This window comes from Pelmatolapia mariae, linkage group LG10_11 (assembly GCF_036321145.2).
Source record: "Pelmatolapia mariae isolate MD_Pm_ZW linkage group LG10_11, Pm_UMD_F_2, whole genome shotgun sequence".
NCBI lineage: Eukaryota > Metazoa > Chordata > Actinopteri > Cichliformes > Cichlidae > Pelmatolapia > Pelmatolapia mariae.
Genome location: NC_086236.1, coordinates 20,236,403 through 20,257,054, shown reverse-complemented (window position 1 = coordinate 20,257,054; position 20,652 = coordinate 20,236,403). Strand labels below are relative to the sequence as shown.

Genomic DNA, 20,652 nt, shown 5'->3' with positions numbered 1-20,652 from the left:
ACTGATGTGTTCTGATTATGTTTAAACAGTCCAAAGTCTTGAATAAATTATTAAAAGACCAAAGTTGTGCGCTGAGTATTTTGATAAATTCACACTGTTGCTTTGCTGTTATCCATGAAAATCAAGTACACAGTACTGTTAAAGTCTGGAGTTACACCTCATTGCTTTATACTTTGTTAGGTGCTAGTTTGCTAGTCTTACCTTAAGGCTATCACGGCCTAGAATAACTGAGGCTCTACACAGACATAAGTGTTATTTATTGAAACATATGCAAACATAAATAGAAATATAGAGTATAAGGCAATTCTAACATGTCAATATTTGGTATGACCACCTTTATTCTTCAACACAGCCTGAACTCTCAAGGCTTTCATGTAATTAGTGTGAATGCTTGTAAAAGCATTCACAGTATTGTTCTTCAAATCTTTATTATTATTTTCTTTTCCGTACGTTTTTCGCCGTCTATCTCCTTCAAAACCGTTCAACTTAGAAAAACCATTCAAACACCGTTAGATTCCTCTTCTTTTGGAATGGTGTGCTTCTATTTTTTTCATTTTTAACATTTATATTTTTTAAATTATTCAACTTTTTTCATCAAAAATTTCCCATGTATTTCAATGGGAGACTCTTCAAATTTTCATTAAATTTCCTCATTTTTCAACTCTACTTCCACATACATTGACATAGAGCCACCATTCAAACATTAAAACGAAGCCAAGACATTCAACTATTCAACTTGTATTTATCTTTTCAATATCTATTATACTTTTTCTTCAGTTCCAGTTTAAGTTTCATGATGTTTTTTCAGCCGTTTCAGAGTTTATAATGGGTGTGTATGGGACGGAATGTTGCCGCTAGAGTGAGACAGCTCAACTGGTAGAGTGAGAGGAGGGGGGGAATTAATCTTAAAATCTTTTTTTTAAACTGCTGCTGTGTCCACAGCGTTTGCTCTACAGATATGATTTTACCCTCAAAACGTAGCCATCGCTGTCCTCTTTCATCCAATGTGTTTATTATTGTAATAGGTGTTATGGTTCTTTCATAAATGTCACCAATGCACAGCCTCCTCCCTCCAACTCTTCCATAGACTCCAATGTTAAAATGGCTCATGAAGTTCGTTTGAAACTCAGAAGTACAGGCTGTCTTTACACTGTCACCACGTCCATATAATAAACTCCACAGGCATGAAAACTGAGAATTTGGTAGACTGGACATTGCTGCCGCTCACGGTGAAAGAATTTTGTCAATACGACATGTACTTTTCATTTGGGAACGATTTGTTTCGGGCTGACTTTTCTGTTCATTTTAAGCAGCAAAAGTGAGGTGCATGTCTGTGTGCGTGTGTATGGAGCCATTGGGTGCAGTCACTATAGCAACCAGGCTCACACCTGCCTGCCTAACGAGCTCTCTCTCACTGTGCCAGGATTAAACCTCAAAATGTCTGTTGCATCTAAGCAGTTGTAGCAAGATTAACTTTTTCAATAGGTACAATAACACAGGTTTGACAGGGTTTTGCCACAGATTAACAGTATGTCAGTAGTTAGTATAGGCCAACTGAATAGAGCATTCTCATTGGCCTGTTAAATTCAAGCTGATTGTGTATTGGTGGACTCGTCTTCTGCACACAGGCTTTTCAGATCTGGGCAGTTGGAGTCAGTTGATGACTTTAAAATAATCTTTTCTGACTGGATAATTAAAGCTCACAGCATCTACCTGTCTGCAGTTGATTTTCCCACATTTTAAATAATCTAATCTCATTTAATGTCTCTGTTTTTAGTCTGTATAGTTTATCTCCCCACGAATACACTCAAAGTACTCTTAAAATAAAACCCACAAAACAGTTCAAGATGACATACTTTTTATTTGCTCGTTTAATGCCAGTTGCCCTCTTTCTCTGTATGTCACTCATTCGCTTATACTCAGGCAAAAAGTACCAATTTGTATGCTGATGAGTCTTGTGTATTTTTTTCCTCTGTCTCTCTATGACAGAGAAAAATATATGCTCAATATTGCTGTTCAAACTGATGGTCAAATTTCCAAGCACCACCTGAACGCCTCATCGGTCTTTAACCAATCACTGCGCCAACTGTCATTCCGCTTTGCTCTCTGCTGTGGTAAGTACAATACACTCAGTACTGCACTGTTTTATTTTTATGACGGTAAAAATACATGTTTGACATTTAAACTCACATATCAAGTCTTTTAAAAGTTCAACAGAGTTCAAAGAATAAAGAAGGCAAAAAAAGAATAACCTTCGCTATCATTTATATAGGTTTATGACGTTTTGCTGTTAGCAGCAGTGCTAACGCTAGCTTCAATGCTAATGCTAGCAACAATGCTAACGCTAGCAACAATGCTAACGCTAGCCTTAACAGTTGTTAACTGTCTAAAGAGTATTTCTGTGTTATTCATCTGATAGTTATTGGCAGTCAGTGAGACAAAAGTAACAAATGAGCTTTGTTATTGCCAGTGTGGCTCAGTTTCAACAGTAAAAGGGCTAGCGCTAGCAGCAATGCTAATGCTAGTACCAATGCTAACGCTAGCAACAATGCTAACGCTAGCAACAATGCTATCACTACCCTTAGCAGTTGTTAACTGTTTAGAAGAGTATTTCTGTGCTATTCATGTGATAGTTATTGGCAGTCAGTGAGACAAAAGTAACAAATGAGCTTTGTTATTGCCAGTGTGGCTCAGTTTTAACAGTAAGAGGGCTAGCGCTAGCAGCAAAGCTAATGCTAGTACCTATGCTAATGCTAGCAACAATGCTAACGCTAGCCTTAGCAGTTGTTAACTGTCTAGAAGAGTATTTCTGTGCTATTCATGTGATAGTTATTGGCAGTCAGTGAGACAAAAGTAATAAATGAGCTTTGTTATTTCCAGTGTGGCTAAGTTTTAACAGTAAGAGGGTTAGCGCTAGCAGCAATGCTAATGCTAGTACCAATGCTAACGCTAGCTGCAGTGTTAACTCTAGCAGCAATGCTAAGACTAGCAGAAGTCTAACGCTAGCCTTCCAAAACGGGAAATCCTTCAGTTAATTTTTGGAATGATAAAATGGCTGCTGTGTCAGTTGGTGTGCTATATTACTCTATGATTAACCTGCTGACTGTAAGTTCAGTGTATCATGGCGAGTGAGCTTTGTATTTCTGTTAGTCTGATAATATTGTACAGACAACTAACATATTATTTCTCTTACACTTTCAGGAACCTGACTGACATCAGTGCTTTGCCTGGTAGGTGTGCACACACTTTAAGAGAAGTCGACCAAAATAAAAACATAATCTGACTAATGTAAACGGTAGAGTGAGGGTTCAAACTGTGTTAGGCCCCTTAAACACAATTTTATAATAAATACACAATTGTGCAGCTTAACACTTGGGCTAAAAAAAAATTGTACATGTTTGTAGTCACACTGCATGTATTTAATGATTAATTTAATCATGAACAATGAGTAATTAAAATTATCAAGAAATGATTTCAATCTAATTTAAAAAATGTTATTGTTGAATCTAATTAAATTTATATTCAAACCGCTGAATTCTAAGTTTGTGTTGACAATCTCATAATTTATTCTTTTAAAAAATACACAATTGTCCAACTTTTTGCACATGGTAGCCAAGGACAGTTTAGCTTGAATATTTGTTTCAGTAGTCACAGTTGCTGTAAACACATGTGGTTTATACAATTGGCATGTGATATTATTTTAGTCCAATTAATGTATTTTCTTCATATTTTTTCACAGTGTGCAGAAGAAGAACAAGGAACAGATCTCCAGTCTTCTCTCTCACATCCCAACCCCCCCATCCCCTCTATCCTCTGTCCTGCTCCACCTGTTGTCTCTGCCTTCTTTCCATCTGTATTTCACTCTGTGGTTTGTTGCTCAGTTGCCAAACCAAAACTCTTATTACGGTTTGATGATAATTTCCAAGCCGTGTCTCTCCTGCTCTGGCTGTTCTCTCTGCTAAATTTTCTCTCTACCTGTTTTTCACTCTTGGCTTGCTGCTGAAAGTGCCGGGCCATTAAAGCAATAAAGAGTGCATATTTTGCCTCAACCTGAGAACAAACTGAACAAACAAAGAAAATTCTAATTCACGGTTTATTGTGATTTCCAAGCCGTGTCTCTCCTGCTCTGCCTGTTCTCTCTTCTAAATTTTCTCTCTACCTGTTTTTCACTCTTGGCTTGCTGCTGAAAAACGCCAAGCCATTAAAGCAATAAAGAGTGCATATATTGCCTCTACCCTGAGAACAAACTGAACAAACAAAGAAAACTCTAATTCACGGTTTGATTGTGATTTCAAAGCCGTGTCTCTGCTGCTCTGCCTGTTCTCTCTTCTAAATTTTCTCTACCTGTTTTTCATTCTGGGCTTGCTGCTAAATTGTGCCAAGCTAATAAAGAGAGTGCATAATATTCTCTCGACTGAAGAACAAACTGTCAAACAAAGACAACTTTTTCAGAAAAATAAAAAGTGAAATATAAGGACAAAAACATCTCCTGGTGTGTGCCACTCTTATTTTATGAACATATTTTCTAAAGACTAAGAGAAACACTTGTGTAAAAATGCCAAGGAAGCAGAAAAAGTCACAGGCTGCGAAACAACGCTGGAAGAAGTTCCATGAGATTCATAGTGTACCAATATGTGAACAAGCTGAGTGTGATTTTCCTCAGAGCTGTGCAGAAGACAGTGTGTCTACAAAGACCAATGCTGACGGTGTCAAACAGGCAGGTCAACATGTTCCTGCACATGTACAACAGATATCCTATGCAGATGCTGTAAAGAGTGGACTGCAGAATGAATTTAATGAACAACATGTGTCAAGTGCCCCACAGGTGGGTTATGCTGATATTGTGAAAAGAGGCCATCACAGTGGTGTGGCAGGAACATCTCATGCAGAAAGGGTGAACCTTGAAAACCAGCCCTCTGTTACACATGTCTGTGCATCTCACAGCCAGGCTCATCCTAAATATGGAGACTCCAGAAACAAGCAGTGCACATGTAACTCACTCACATTTCTTGCTTTCCTTCATGAGAATGAAAACATGACTACAGCTGACCTTAATCTGGTCTTGGATAAAGGTGACGTGATGTACAAAGAGGCCAAGAAAAGATTTCCTAAAAATATTCATTTGGCAACCGATGAGCTGCCAGACAAAGTTGATGCTCGCAGGTCTATGCATCATGTCAACATGACACAGCCTTCCCGGTATGGGACGTATGAAGAACCTCCAGAGGAGGCAGTAGATACCTTTCTCAGCTTAGAAGCAGGACTGAGCTGTCTGTTGTCAGATGTGCAGTATGCCTTATTGATTATGAGTGGATTGTGTATCGCAGTGTTCAGATCCACATCAGGCAAATATGGTTTCTTTGATCCACACTCCAGAACAGCCAGTGGTCTTCCTCTACCACTACAGTCACGTAATCGTGGTACAGCTGTGATGCTGAAATTCACACTCCTCAGTGACATGATTAAGAGGATCCAAGATTCTTATGAAATGATGAAGATATCACCCTCTTGTAACTATGAGCTGAAGCCTGTGCAGTTCTACAATATGAGCACAGTCAACCTGAGTGATACCATCACAGACACAGTCTGCAGACCAACAGCTGCCACTGCTGTGGCACCTACTCACTCTGATCCAACTATTGATGAAGCAAACTCCTCTACTCCAAGGAGAAACACAACATCTGTAAAACCATTTGACAGTATACAAACTGAATCAGTACCATCCAGTGAATTTATTTTCCTACCAGCAAATGACATTTCATGCAGCCAGTCAAACTTTTCTGCAGTAAATAATGCAGTAGCCTGTGATCTTTCCTGTACTGCTTTAAAGAAAATCTACAAAATGATGAAAGTTAATAAACAACGAAGACAAAAAATGAAAAGGAGATTAATGGCATCAGAAAAACCCCGAAATCAAAGAAAAGAAAACCAAAAAACGAAAGAATGGCAAAAGTATGCTTCAAATAAAGATTACAAAGAAAAAATCTTCCACAAGGAAGTCATATAAAAACAATGCTGAAGTCAGACGGAAGCAACAACAACAATATATCAAAAGGCTATATTGTGAGAATGCTGAATTCAGACGAAAACGACAAGATTATATAAAAAGACGTTACTCTGAGAATGAGGAATTCAGAAAGAAACAACAACAATATATTACAAGACACTATTGTGAAGATCCTGAATTTAGAAAGAAACAAAAAAGCTAGAAAGTGCACATATTCCCGCACGGGCCAGAGCTGAACTTTAGAGCCTGGATAGCTCAGTCGGTAGAGCATCAGACTTTTAATCTGAGGGTCCAGGGTTCAAGTCCCTGTTCGGGCAAAAGATTTCAGGACAAAAGAGCTGGTAGTTGAAGGAGAAGGAGGAAGTTTGAGCTGCAGCCTGTCAGCATCAATGGGGAGTGTGCGGAAAGGGTGTTCGGTTTCAGGTTCCTGGGTGTCATTGGACATCCTCTTTCCCTCCCTTAAGGACCTGTACAGCACTTGCTGTCTCAAGAGGGCACGCAGCATCTTACAGGACTTTACACACCTAGGACACCAGGTGTTTAAGCTGCTGCCATCTGATGGGAGGTTCAGGCTGCTGAAGTTGCAGACAGACTCAAGGACAGCTTTAACAACAGGGCAATAGCCTTAATCAATGCAAACAGCTAACAATAATAATAACAATGTGCAATAAACACACACTCATTCTTTTTATTTATTAAGTTACTGTGTTGTGTTGTGCTATGCTGTGCGTAGTGCCGATACGGGATAGTTTCCAATTTCACTGTACCATTGTACTAGGTATGACTGTGCAATGACAGAGTTATCTTAAAACCATTTTTTCTGTTCAATTAAATGTACAATATTGAATTACACATGATTGGAAATACATTTCATTACAGTATATGTCTTTCTCAAAGTGCTAACCAAGTTTAAGGACATATTTCATCTGCTGTTAACTTCTTGAGTGTCATGTGCTAACACAGTGCAGAGCAGCTACCTGAACTGTATTCCCACAGAGGTCGATTATCTTGTTAATAGTATAATATCTGTATCTGAATACTGTGGATTCTCTGTAAAAGAAAGCCTCAAATCAGAAGTACTTGACTCCCTGGTATAATTCTCAAACACACACCTTAAAGCAAATAACTCATAAACAGGAGAGGGAATGGTGTCTCACTAATTTAGAAGATCATCATTTAGCCTGGAGAAATACTTTGCTGCTCTATTTTTTAAAAAGCCCTCTTTTAAAGCTAGAATATGTTACTGTGCAGTTCTACAATATGAGCACAGTCAACCTGAGTGATACCATCACAGACACAGTCTGCAGACCAACAGCTGCCACTGCTGTGGCACCTACTCACTCTGATCCAACTGTGGCAACACGAGGTGGAAATAAAGTAATTACTCTTCACAGTTTTAAAAAGACAACGCCACCCTGGGAATTTCACCCAGAGAATACTGGAGGCAACACTAATCACTACGAAGGCAGTTAGGTTTGTTATACTCAATACAGAGACGAGGTTCAATGATAAAATAAATTGACAATTTATTAATTAAAACAACATTTAAAAGCACAGTGATAAATATCAGTGTAAAAGTATGCAAAAAAAGGTATCCAGAGCTGAGGCTTACCAGTGGAGGGCAGGGATGCCACACACAAACTCAAAAAAAAGAAGAAAATACACCAAGACACAAGTGCAGCACACTATCACACACTCACACTAATAAATTAAACAAGGCAGGTGTGTACACTCAGAGGATCCCACCACCAAGGCACCCTGGTCTCCTCCACGTCAGCACTCCGCATCTGAATAAAAGAAACAAAGAAAATTTAATATATTACAACAAAACTAATATGCCGTGCTGGGGGATAACCCAACTGCAGGACCACACTGGTGATCTGCAGCTAGAAAAAGGGCCTCCCACCAGTGGCGTAACAAAAATCCAAACTACAAATCAAACAGTAAAACATACAATCTGGGTAAAACTCTAAAATATGGAGCAAACGGAATCGCCGTATTGCTCCAACTTGCCGTCTGCACGGCTATAAGTTAATTATCCAGTCAGTCAATCAGTATGCGCGCCAGCCGACCCGCGTGGCATGCATATGGCCGTTGTCAACGCCGACGTCCACTTTAAAGGCTGGCAGCAGTAGGAAGCAAACTTCGCAGCCGGAACAGACAGTAAAAATAAAGTAAAACAAAGCAAAGCATCACAGCAAAGCAGCAGCCCTTCAGTTTGCGTAGCTTGGTGCAACACTAAGGCCCACACTTCCTGCAAAGCATAATAAATAATTACTATAAAAGAACAACAGAAGGCAGAGAGCGTAACAGAAGTTGATTACATACCAAGTAAGCCGTGTCATAAAACGTAAGCGGAATGGCTCAGAGGAGGCTTCTACAGCTACGACCTACAAACAATAGCTGTTTACCACCAAGCAAGGTAATATACACACTACAATGAGTAAACACCTACCAGCTGCGATGGAGGCTTCAGAAGAGTAACTAATCTCAGCAACACCAACAGGAAGTCAGGTGACCAAGAAGGAGATCACAGGTAAGCGATCCAGGGACACTCAAATGGCCACTATTTATACTAGCGCCCCCTAATGGGCCAGGCTGAAAGTGGGTTGGACCGAGGGATAACATTCATCCTGCCACACAACTATTGATGAAGCAAACTCCTCTACTCCAAGGAGAAACACAACATCTGTAAAACCATTTGACAGTATACAAACTGAATCAGTACCATCCAGTGAATTTATTTTCCTACCAGCAAATGACATTTCATGCAGCCAGTCAAACTTTTCTGCAGTAAATAATGCAGTAGCCTGTGATCTTTCCTGTACTGCTTTAAAGAAAATCTACAAAATGATGAAAGTTAATAAACAACGAAGACAAAAAATGAAAAGGAGATTAATGGCATCAGAAAAACCCCGAAATCAAAGAAAAGAAAACCAAAAAACGAAAGAATGGCAAAAGTATGCTTCAAATAAAGATTACAAAGAAAAGAAAAAATCTTCCACAAGGAAGTCATATAAAAACAATGCTGAAGTCAGACGGAAGCAACAACAACAATATATCAAAAGGCTATATTGTGAGAATGCTGAATTCAGACGAAAACGACAAGATTATATAAAAAGACGTTACTCTGAGAATGAGGAATTCAGAAAGAAACAACAACAATATATTACAAGACACTATTGTGAAGATCCTGAATTTAGAAAGAAACAAAAAAGCTATGTCACTAAAAGGTATCAAGAAAGCCCAGAATTCAGAGAGAGATCTCGAGTGACTCAGCATTATGCACGTGACAACGCATTCAGAGTGAGACACAGACAACTGATGAAACAACTAATGCGAGACAGGTATCAAAGTAATCTTGCATTCAGAATTATGCACAACATGAGATGTGCAATGAAAATAAAAAGGAAATACAGATGGGTGAACAGACAAACCAAGGAGAGTGAAAACAGTGTGATCAAAGAGACCATATCTGTGTTCAAATCACAAATCAAAGCTGGACCATCATACCCATGTACTGTCTGTTTCAAGGCTTCATTTCCAAATCAAGTGCGACCCTGCACAAGGTCAAATTATGTCAAAAACCCACATGTGGTTGCAACATGTTTGACAGGAAGGTTTGTTCATGTTTGTGAGGAAAACTGCAGAAATGAGCAGTGCAATGTGCCTGATGAGAGAAAGAGAGAGTGGATTTGTCACACCTGCCACAATCATCTTAAAAATGGATCCATGCCAGCACTTGCTGTTGCCAATAAACTGGATCTTGCTGATATTCCACCTGAACTGTCTGATCTCAACATACTGGAGAGACATCTCATAGCCAAGTGCATACCATTTGCAAAGATCATTCCTCTTCCCAAAGGCCGACAGAGAGCAATTAGAGGAAATGTGGTCTGTGTCCCATCAGAGGTACAGGAAACTGTTGAAGCACTACCTCGATTGAGAATTAATTCTCAGGTGATGAGAGTAAAACTGAAGAGACGCTTGTCTTACAAAGGTCATCAGCTGTTTCAGACTGTAAGCTGGTCTAATCTTGTGCAAGCACTGCATAAACTCAAGCAGATTCATCCACAGTATAAGGATGTGAGCATCAGAGATGATGCTGAGCTGTGTGATCCAACACTTCCTGATGAAGATGATGAGGAGGATGATGATGAAAACATGAATGAGGACGATTATGATGAGGCTGATTTAATGGAAATTGACAGCTGTGAGAAAAATGCACTGAGTGAAGCACAAAATAAAAATGAACAGAATATTGACATGTTACCCTGTGATGGTGAACAACCACATGAGCAGATGAGAGATGATTCAGAGCAAGAAGATGGACTGACTAATGGTGGTTTTGCACTCGAGTCCTGTTTGCAGCCCCCTGATGTGGCTGAGGAGATATTATGTTTCAGTGAAGGAATCTACTCTGTTGCTCCTGCAGAGAGAAACAATCCAATAAGTTTTTTCAAAACACCTAAACTGGAGGCCATGGCCTTCCCTGTGCAGTTTCCTACAGGTCAAAACACACTTGATGAAAGAAGGCTGATCAAAGTATCCCCCAGTGGGTATTTCAAATCAAGACTTTTCTGCATTGATGATCGTTTTGCCAGAGACACAAACTATTTGTTCTTTGCACAGTTTGTGACTGAAATACACCTGGCTACTTCCAGCATGACAATACAGTTAAGGAAGGCAAAGCCTCTGACCAGAGATGGACGAAAAATAACCTCAGGCATGTTACAAGATAAACATGAGGTGGAGAAACTGGTGCGAAATAAAGATGCAGTGAGATTCATGCAACCTCTGAGAGGAACCCCAGCCTATTGGGAGAAAACAACAAGAGATCTTTTTGCCATGATCAGACAGTTGGGAACTCCCACGTTCTTTTGCACATTTTCAGCTGCTGAAATGCGCTGGCCCGAAGTGATTGAGGCAATAACAAGGCAGCAAGGTGAACAAGTCAATTTTGAAGGATTCGACTGGTCAGCAAAGTGTGACATCCTGAGAAGCAATCCTGTCACAACAATGCGCATGTTTGACAAGAGAGTTGAAGCATTATTCAGAGATTTACTCTTATCTCCTGCAGAGCCACTTGGCAAAGTTATTGACTACTTTTACAGAGTTGAGTTTCAGCACAGAGGAAGCCCACACATACACTGCCTCCTGTGGGTAGAAGGTGCTCCTGTGTTTGAGGATCAAACTGTTGTTGATTTTATAAACAAATACATCACAGCTCAGCTGCCTGATCCACATAAACAACCTGAACTGTACAAGAAAGTAACAGAAGTGCAAAAACACAGTAAGAACCACACAAAGACGTGCTTTAGGAGTTTAAGCTCCTGGTGCCGTTTTGGTTTCCCTAAACCACCCTGCAATGAGACAATGATCACAAGACCCAGTGAGGATGATGAACTGGAAGTAGAAACAGAAAAGAACAAGCTCAGACCACTGAACCAGCTACTGAATGAACCTGAAACTGCTTCCATGAGTTTAGAGCAGCTCTTGGCAAGGTGCAAGATGACACATGCAGAATATGAGAGATACCTGAATAAAATGAACACAAGGAGTACGATCATACTAAAGCGTGATCCAAAAGACTCTTGGATAAACGGCTATAATCCACATCTGCTTGAAGCCTGGAACAGTAATATCGACATAAGCTTTGTTCTAGATGCTTTCGGCGCTGCAAATTATTTAATGAAATATATATCAAAAAAAGAGGGCGGGCTATCTGAGTACCTGAAAACTGTCATTGAGAACTCCCATAAAGACAGTGTAAATGAGTGCGATGAAATGAGAGCCGTCATGCAGGCATATTCAAAGAAGCGAGAGATCAGTGCACAGGAGTGTGTTGCTCGTGCATGTGGTCTTCACATGAAGCAATGTTCACGTGCTGTAATATTCATACCAACTGATGATAATCCAGTGAAAATGAGTCGTCCCCTGTCAGTTCTGGACAACACAACACCTGAGTCTTCCAATGTTTGGATGACATCTTTGAATGACAAATACAAAGCCAGACCTGAAACACCAGAGTATGAGGAGATGTGCATGGCAGACTTTGCTGCTACTTGCAGGATTGTCTATGGCCAACAGACAAAAGGTAAAGATGTTTTGCCCCTTCTCAATGAGATGGGATTTGTGCAAAGGCGCAAAAATGATAAGCCTGCTATCATCAGATTTCACCGCTGCTCACAAGAAAAACATCCAGAGCAATATTACGGAAGACTGCTTAAACTATACCTTCCTCATTGTTCAGACCACGAACTGAAAACACCATCTTTGCCAACCTATCAGGCTTTCTATGGTGCTGGTTGTGTACAGCTACCAGGTACTGACCATCTTGAGTACGTGCAACACATTGTCAAAAGAAACAGAGAAAAATATGAGAAAAACAGTGAGGAGATCGAGAGCGCTGTTGAGGAATATGAGCAGAACAGAGGTGTGACTGACGAATGGTGTAATCTGGCACCTGAATCAGATCTCGTAAGGTTGCCACTTGTTGAACAAGAAAGAGAGCGAGACAATGAAAATGAACAGGAAGATGTGCCCGACTACAGCCGTCAGGCTGATGCTTCAACAGAAGTCAGAGCCATCAGGGAACCCCCTGCTATTGATCCCACTTTGTTACGTCAGATGTTTCAGAATCTGAAAGAGAAGCAAGCCTGCATATTTTATGCAGTTAGAGACTGGTGCATTAAAAGAGTCTGTGCTCTAAATCCAGAGCAGTTTTTCTTTTATATTAATGGTGGTGCTGGAACAGGAAAATCACATCTTATCAAATGCATCTACTCAGAAGCATCTAAGATACTGAGCAAAGTGCCCAGACATTCAGACGACGTTGACATATCAAAACCCACTGTCCTGTTAACTGCTTTCACTGGGACTGCAGCATTTAACATATCTGGAACAACACTGCATTCTCTTTTCAAGCTCCCTAGAAGCTTAAAACCTCCCATTCAGGGACTTGGCAATCAGCTGGATGAAGTCAGATCAGAACTTTTGAATGCTGAAATAATCGTCATTGACGAAGTGTCTATGGTGTCAAGACATCTCTTTGCATATGTAGATGCAAGACTCAAACAGATCAAAGGGACTCGGAGACCCTTTGGAGGCATGTCAGTCATTGCTGTCGGAGACTTCTATCAGCTACCCCCAGTGCGACAGTCTAAACCTCTCTGTGTGCACGACCCGTCCGAGATCGACCTGTGGCGGGAGCATTTTCAGATGATCACTCTGACTGAGATTATGCGTCAGAAAGATGATGTTGTCTTTGCTGAGATGCTGAACAGAATTCGTGTGAAAGGAAAGTTGGATGAGCTTTGCGAAGCAGATAGAGATTTGTTGTCACAGGCCATAACTGAACCAGCCCTTTGTCCGACTGATGCGTTGCACATTTTTGCAACTAACAAAGAAGTGGATGCACACAACTCTGCAACACTGGCTCTGCTCCATACTCATATCATTGACATCCATGCAGATGATTATAGAAAGGATCCTAGAACTGGCAGAATGGCACTACAAGGCAGACCATTCAAAGGAGGTAAAAACGAGTTACCAGACACACTGAAAGTTGCAGAAGGAGCTCGTGTCATGCTCACCAGAAACATTGACATACAAAATGGTTTGGTTAATGGAGCTTTTGGAAAACTACTTAGAGTAGTTTACTCTGAAAATGACCAACACATCATCAAGCTTGGACTTAAAATGGATAATGAGACATCTGGAAAGAATAACCGCACACCAGCAGACGACATGGTGTACATTGAGAGAGCAGAGAAGAATCTAAAGCAGAAAGGAGTGGTACGAAGACAGTTCCCAGTGAAGCTGGCCTTTGCATGTACAATACATAAGGTACAGGGTATGACAACCACATCAGCTGTTGTCTCTCTTAAGAGCATTTTTGAGCCCGGCATGGCCTACGTAGCTGTCAGTAGAGTGACGTCTCTCAGTGGACTGTATCTTCTTGATATGGAGGAGAAAAAAATATTCACCAACCCAGAAATCACTGCAGCGCTTGAGAACATGAGACAAGCCAACCTTGATGACATGATGCCTCTTCTACACGTGAGACAAACACTGAGCAGGTCAGATGTTTTCACCATTGGTCATCATAATACAGAGGGACTGCCAGCTCACATTAATGACATCAAGAGTCACCATGAATTGTGTCTAGCAGATGTTTTGTGCCTAACAGAAACACACCTGCGGGGCTCTTTTGTCGCAGAGAGTCTCCACTTGGAAAATTACAATTTGTTCAAACGCAACAGACACCTGTCCTACACAAACTTTCCCCAAATAGCAAACAGAAGTGGTGGTGGAGTTGCTGTTTATGTGAAAAGTGACATTCAAGTGCATGAAAAACAGTACATCCATAATGTAACTGACCTTGAATTCCTGGCTTTAAAGGTTGAAGCACCAGTCAGTGCTCTGATTGCAGTTGTATACAGACCTCCAGACTACACTCTGAGGCCATTCCTAAAAAACCTGGTAAGCCTATTAGACTCATTAGAGATCATGGACTGTCATCCCATCATAGTTTGTGGTGATTTTAATGAGAATGTTTTATCCAGTGCAAACAAACCAATCATGGAGCTGTTTGAGTCTAGGGGATACGCACAGGTCATCACTGCCCCTACCACAGAGAAGAACACACTGCTTGACCTCATTTTCATTTCTCAGCCAGAGCGATGTCTCCATTCTGGAGTCATGAAGACCTACCATAGTTACCATGACCCTGTATACTGTGTATTGTCCTGTGATGATTCATGATCTAGATCTTTGAATACAGTAAGTAATGTTTATATTTCTGAATGACTTAAGAAAGTAGAGCGATATTTAAAAGTTGACTCAAGAAAAAAACGCCCTGCATTGCAGTATAATGTTTGAATTCTTTTACGTAAAATACAATTAAATGAATTAAGTAATGATATCAGTAAAATATGACAATTTTATTTATTACAGAAAATCTAAAAATCACTTACAGTAATCTATGAATGTCAGAAAAATCAAATATACCAGTTTAAAACAAACAGTGTAGGCATATCCTCTCTGCAGCCAGGCTTCAACATCCTGCCAGGCTGCCCCAGTCTCACTGTGGCTGGGAGGGAGGGAGGGTGGACCAGAGGATTGCCCACACAACACATAAATGTTCAACAGCTTCTTCATTGTTTCTGAGAGAACAACACAGACTAACGGTTGCTTTTTTTTAAAAAAAAAAAAAAAGAAAGAAAAAGAAAAAGAAAAACCTAATTACAGCAATAATGACAGTTAAGCCAGTTTATCTGTGCCTCTATTTTGAAATATTATATTATATTATATTTTTATATTTTTGGACAAATCTTACGATGAAACATACATTTTTATGAGCTTTTATCATGTTTCAGCCAGTGCATTTATCAGGGTGGGTCTGGGTCTGGGATGATAAATGCACTGGCTGATAACTGCACGTTTCTGGCCAGAAATGTTTCAGCAGTGTTACATATGTACTACATATGTTACACTTGCTTTCTGTTACCAGCTGATACCCTACATTTGTATAGCCATTGGATGGTGTGAGGCTGGGGAGTTCAGTGGAGTGGGTTGGTGGGAGTTGAGTGGGGGGGGGGGTGCGGTGGGAGATTGTTAGGTTTCTTTTCTTTTCTTTTTTTTTGTTAAGAGAGACACAGTCCTCCTGTGTCTTCTCCAAGCTTCACATGTAAAATCCAACGGTGTGAAGCACATAGCAGCCAGAAACTGTAATGCCACAGATCAGAGAGGCTTCATCATCACCATCTTCATCGCTGTACGATCCGAGCGTGAGACTTCACATCTGGAGCACAGGAGAGATTCTGTGATAAGTCCTTCTAGCTTGTCCCACAAGCAGTCGGTGAGATTTACTCACAACAAAAAGGGTTAATGACATTATTTCCATGAAAACATGTATTAATTCTTTGTAAAGTGTTTAAATTGTGTTTTCACTTGACCTTAGGAGTGTTAGAGTGTATTTTAATGTCTGTACTCAGGTGTTCTCCCTCTGTGATCCATCCCCTTCAGATACTCAGGACTGAACAGACTGCACAGTTTCTGTGACTGAGCCTCCAAAACACCTTCTTTGAAACCACACATGATAGAAGGGCTTTAGGTTTGCAGCAGCACTACTAAAGGTATTCAGTTTATTACAGGATGTATTTGTTTCTTAGGACCAGCTCTAAGTGCACACTACCTAACATATACACCTTTCTGTTTATTGCAAACCAACTACTCTGGATCATATGGCCAGTCGGCAGGAATGTTGCTGCAGGAAAACATCCCTGGAGATCGCCATCATTGTCAGACTGACTGTGCCTCCTCTGTGCAGTGTCAAGATCCTCCCTAAATGAGTGTGTAAGTTAACATTTTTATTATTTTATTCCCTTTGACAAGACAAGTATCACTGATATTTACATTTACAACTACATATGTTCCTGTTTTCTGCTCTTCTTTTAAAGTTTAGGACCACATGCCTCCAACAAAAAAAACATATCCACCCCCCCAAACCAGAAATAAAAATTCCAAACATTAACTCAGTAATGACTAACTCCACCGTTATTGTTGATCACTTCAAAAATTCATTGCAGCATGCTTGATGCAAGCGTTTCCACAAGGTGAGTGGGAACATTTCTCCAAGTGGTGAAGACAGCTGCAAGAAGGGCATCTATAGTCCGGAACTGTTGTCCGTTTTTGTAAACTTCACCTTTCTATTCATCCTCAAAGGTTCTCAATTGGATTTAGATCAGGGGAGCACGCAGAATGGTCCAAAAGAGTGATGTTATTCTCCTGGAAGAAGTCCCTTGTCCCTTGCATTGTGTACTGTAGAATTGTCCTGTTGAAAAACCCAGTCGTTACCACACAGACAAGGGCCCTTAGTCACGAGGGATGCTCTCTGCAACATCTGGACATAGCCAGCGGCTGTTTGACGCCCCTGCACCTCCTGAGGCTCCATTTTTCCAATGAAGATCAAAGTATTTGGCTTGCTGCAACAAAGCATGGCGGTATGAAAAATTAATACCTGTAATTGCAATCAGCAGATAATTTCCCTTAGAAAACCTTTGGAGTCAAATGTGGCACAACATTGAAATACCTGATGTGAAAATATGTATTCTACTAACTATATTTTCTTGTGTGACTTGATATTTTTTTTGGTTTGTTTTTTATACTCCAGGGACGACAAAGGTTCGTGATATTCATATTTGCTGCCATCTTCTTCCCGATGGGACTCTTCATTTCATATGGCTTCAACGACATGATCTATCCTCCCTTCCATGTGGACGTAAATTACACGATTAAACACACAGACCTGAAGTAATGGTCTGGAAGAGACAGCTATGTTTCAGTTCAGGGGAAAGAGGTAGGTTGCACACAAACAGCCAAAAATTACAACTGTAACTGTAAAATTACAAGTGTAAGAAAATGTTATATTCAGCATTGTCTTGTTAAAATATCCAAGAACTTCCCTGAAAAGAGCGTCATCTGAAATGGAGGGCTACTTACCTGGGAAGCTTTATATACCTTTCAGCGCAGAAGCCACTAATATACCCCACTGCCATCAGAGGCTTTTGAACTCAGTGCTGAACAAAAAGTCAGATAATCCCTCTTTAGTCTGGATGATGCGATGTCCGTATTTTTCAAAAAGAATGTAACTTTTTGATTTGTCTGATGATGGAAGCATTTCTGGATCATGTTCACTTATGGTTTCTTCTTGGCATGACTTGAAGCTTTTTTTCTGTATTTGTTGATGGCACAGTGAACTGTGATCACAGAGAGTGACTTAGGCGTGTGTTGAGTCCATCATCCCTGTTAGAGTGAATTGTTAAATGTTGTCATTTTTATGCTTACCATCCATCTCTACATTGTTTAACTGTGTGAGGAAAGGAATTCTTTCTGTCCTCCCCTCCCTAAATTCTCGAGGTTCTGGGTGGGGGGCTGTAGTCTTTTATTACAGGCAACATCCTTGTGAAGGTCTTTTTGATGTAAGCTTCCTGCCCAGCAGGAGGACACACACACATACACACACACACACACACATTCTCGCATAATACACACACACACACACATTCTCGCATAATACACACACGCGCACACACACATTCTCGCATAATACACACACGCACACACACATTCTCGCATAATACACACGCACACACACATTCTCGCATAATACACACACACGCACACACACACACACACACACACATTCCTACTTACATACAGAAGTTCACACATATATGTACAATGCCTTGTCTTAGAACTATGTGGGCGTTACTTTGCTGTGTGAACTGTCTCTCAATAAAAGGCAGCGAGAGGAGGCCGGATTTGGGGTCATTTTCGTGGTGGACACAGACAGGCCTCCCTTGCGCAAGTAATCGATCGATCGCTGACTGTCTTGTTTTCTTTCATGATGAATAAGTCTCTAGAACTAGCAGGGCTTGTGGAAGCACAGACCCAACAATCCCCATCCCCATTTTTAATGCAGTGCCACTCAAGGGTCATCTATAGATTTTTTAAAATAAAAAATTTTTTGACTCAAATGTAAATAAAATCTGTGCTTTTCATCAGTCTAAATAATGCATATTATGCAGGTGTTTCTCTTATGTTAAACATCTGCTGAAATTTTGTCCTCATACATAAGATAAATATAACTCTATGTTTTTTCTCTATGCATTTCTTTATTGGATGAGTCAAACCAGCAGATCACGACAGATACTGCTAAAATATAAAACATAAATATGCCACCCCACCAACACACACAGCTATCACCCATTTGTTGCTTTTATTCATAAGATGAACTATTCTTGAATGAAGAGACATTGATTTGACACGAGTAAAAATATGGTTGATCGTGTTTATTGTTAGTTAAAAATAAGTTGGGGGGGGGAGAGAAAAGAAAAAAGGTTGAAGAATGAAGGGGAGAAAGAAAAATGGAGAGAGGTGGTACGAGAGAAAGGGGGAGTTGAAAAGAAAGGGATAGAAAGGAGGAGAGAAAACCCCAACAATCCCCTCTGAGCAAGCACTCGGCGACGGTGGATAGGAAAAACTCCCTTTAAAGGAAGAAACCTATTGCAGAACCAGGCTCAGGGAGGGTCATCTGCCTTGACTTGTTGGGGGGGGTGAGGGGGAAAAAAGAAAAGAAAAAGGATGAAGAAGGGAGGGGAAAAAGAAAAAATGGAGAATGATGGAGAGGTGGAAGGAGAGAAAGGGAGACAAGGGAGGAAGAGGGGTGAGGAGATAGAAAAGCGGTGGAGGAAGACCAGGCTACGCCGCCTTATGATCCAGTGAGGAAGCAGGAGGGTCCCTCTTCCTGAAAAACCAGAAGCGTTTCTTCTACTTTTTCAGGCACTGTTCCTGGAGCTCTTTTTTCTGTAGGATGAGGGTTTTCTCCAATGCTTCATCAAGCTGTACTTGCAGCTGCTGATTCAGGTTGACAGCGTGTTCGAGATTCTCACAGATCTCCAGATTAACAGCTTCTGCTTGTTGAAGCTGGTAGCTGTTCTGCTTCTTTTCTGCAATCAGGCTTACAATGCGCTGCTTAGCTTGATTAAACATTATTCCCCAGCCCTCATTTATGATGTCCACGTTGGGCTGCTTCTGTTGGTTCACCAGCATTTCCTTGTGCCTTTCTTCCAAGTCTTTATTTCGGCCTTCTAGTTCTCTGTATTCAGTGTCCAGTTGTCTCTTCTCATGAAGCACTTGTGCATTTCTCTGCATTACTTCATTAATCTTTACTTGCAAGACTTCATTTTGTTTCTTCATGTTGTGAAGTTTGCATTCCATCTCTTTCTCCTTTATGTCCTGCTGTTTCTTCTCTTGAAGAAACTCTTCGTTTTTCTCCAATGCTTCATCAAGCTGTACTTGCAGCTGCTGATTCAGGTTGACAGCGTGTTCGAGATTCTCACAGATCTCCAGATTAACAGCTTCTGCTTGTTGAAGCTGGTAGCTGTTCTGCTTCTTTTCTGCAATCAGGCTTACAATGCGTTGCTTAGCTTGATTAAACATTATTCCCCAGCCCTCATTTATGATGTCCACGTTGGGCTGCTTCTGTTGGTTCACCAGCATTTCCTTGTGCCTTTCTTCCAAGTCTTTATTTCGGCCTTCTAGTTCTCTGTATTCAGTGTCCAGTTGTCTCTTCTCATGAAGCACTTGTGCATTTCTCTGCAGTACTTCATTAATCTTTACTTGCAAGACTTCATTTTATTTCTTCATGTTGTGAAGTTTGCATTCCATCTCTTTCTCCTTTATGTCCTGCTGTTTCTTCTCTTGAAGAAACTCTTCGTTTTTCTCCAATGCTTCATCAAGCTGTACTTGCAGCTGCTGATTCAGGTTGACAGCGTGTTCGAGATTCTCACAGATCTCCAGATTAACAGCTTCTGCTTGTTGAAGCTGGTAGCTGTTCTGCTTCTTTTCTGCAATCAGGCTTACAATGCGCTGCTTAGCTTGATTAAACATTATTCCCCAGCCCTCATTTATGATGTCCACGTTGGGCTGCTTCTGTTGGTTCACCAGCATTTCCTTGTGCCTTTCTTCCAAGTCTTTATTTCGGCCTTCTAGTTCTCTGTATTCAGTGTCCAGTTGTCTCTTCTCATGAAGCACTTGTGCATTTCTCTGCAGTACTTCATTAATCTTTACTTGCAAGA

At 40.6% G+C, this 20,652-nt stretch overlaps 1 non-coding gene across 1 annotated transcript; it reads left to right on the top strand.

Moving 5' to 3' along the window:
* Positions 1-6,251: 6,251 nt before the first annotated feature.
* trnak-uuu (transfer RNA lysine (anticodon UUU)) lies at positions 6,252-6,324 on the top strand. Its single transcript has one exon. It is a non-coding gene; the product is annotated as a tRNA-Lys (tRNA).
* Positions 6,325-20,652: the final 14,328 nt, after the last annotated feature.